Source organism: Mirounga leonina, unplaced genomic scaffold (genome assembly GCF_011800145.1).
Source record: "Mirounga leonina isolate KUSES-001 unplaced genomic scaffold, KU_Mleo_1.0 Mir_165, whole genome shotgun sequence".
Lineage (NCBI taxonomy): Eukaryota > Metazoa > Chordata > Mammalia > Carnivora > Phocidae > Mirounga > Mirounga leonina.
Genome location: NW_023270415.1, coordinates 13,912,564 through 13,914,088, shown reverse-complemented (window position 1 = coordinate 13,914,088; position 1,525 = coordinate 13,912,564). Strand labels below are relative to the sequence as shown.

At 42.6% G+C, this 1,525-nt stretch overlaps 1 pseudogene; it reads left to right on the top strand.

The window, feature by feature from the left end:
- The first annotated feature begins 500 nt into the window (after positions 1-500).
- LOC118014712 lies at positions 501-1,153 on the top strand (annotated as a pseudogene).
- Positions 1,154-1,525: the final 372 nt, after the last annotated feature.

Sequence of the window (1,525 nt, the reverse complement as noted above, 5' to 3'; positions counted from 1 at the left end):
ACTTCCATTACCTTTAGACCATTTTAGTCCCTAAAAATAATAAATATATTCAAAATTATTACAAGTAGAAAAGTATTCTAAAATTCTTTTTAAAAATTTGACGGTTGAGGGGCGCCTGGGTGGCTCAGTTGGTTAAGCGACTGCCTTCGGCTCAGGTCATGATCCTGGAGTCCCTGGATCGAGTCCCGCATCGGGCTCCCTGCTCAGCAGGGAGTCTGCTTCTCCCTCTCCCACTCCCCCTGCTTGTGTTCCCTCTCTCGCTGTGTCTCTCTCTCTCTGTCAAATAAATAAATAAAACCTTTAAAAAAAAAAAAATTGACGGTTGAGACTAATCAGTGAAACCATATAGCTTTATTGTTTATTTTTTCCTTAAAGATATGGAGTAGGCATAATATAAAAAAGAAGTCCTTTCAGGCTGGATTTCTTTTCCCCTTCCTTCCACTGCCCCCTTCCAACCTAAGCTAGAGCCAGTGGGCCTCCGGCCTAGCACAGCTTTCACCATGGCCCTCAGTGATGCTGACATGCAAAAGCAGATTAAGCATATGATGGCTTTTATTGAACAAGAAGCCAATGAGAAAGCAGAGGAAATAAATGTGAAGCAGAGGAAGAGTTCAACATTGAGAAAGGTCATCTTGTACAAACCCAAAGACTGAAGATTATGGAATACTATGAGAAGAAAATTCAGATGTCTAATTTGATGAATCAAGCAAGGCTCAAAGTCCTCAGAGCAAGAGATGACCTTATTACAGACCTACTAAATGAAGCAAAACAGAGACTCAGCAAAGTGTTAAAAGATACAACCAGGTACCAAGTGCTGCTGGATGGACTGGTCCTCCAGGGTTTGTACCAATTGTTGGAGCCCCGAATGATTATTCATTGCAGGAAGCAGAATTTCCCTCTGGTAAAGGCTGAAGTGCAAAAAACAATTCCTATGTACAAAATTGCCACCAAAATAGATGTTGATGTCCAAATTAATCAGGAGGCCTACCTGCCTGAAGAAATAGCTGGTGGAGTTGATATCTACAATGGGGATCGTAAAATAAAAGTTTCCAATACCCTAGAAAGCCGGCTGGATCTCATAGCCCAGCAGATGATGCCAGAAGTACGGGGAGCCTTATTTGGTGCACATGCCAACAGGAAGTTTTTGGACTAAACCTTTGGATGAGGTGGAATTCATCCACTGCTCTCCTGCTGTAATGCGGAAGTTTCTGATATTTGAAGAAACAAGATATCTGTGTGGCTTCCTCTTTGCTGTTCTAATATTCTGTATTTATCAGTGGATCCTCTCTGTAGCTAATGCCCTTGGCCTAACTGTTAACATGAGAGAAAGCTTCACTTACTGTGATCAGGAAACCTCCTTCTTAGCTTATCTAAAAGTAGCACAACTTTCATTTGCTTCTGTAGCATGAAGGTGAAGGTATCAGATGGTGGTTACCAGCGCTTCCCCGAGGCTCTGCTCTTCCTCTCGTCTTCTGCTGTCAGTTCTCGAGTCTGGAGGGTGCTGTGTATGGTGTTCTCTGACATT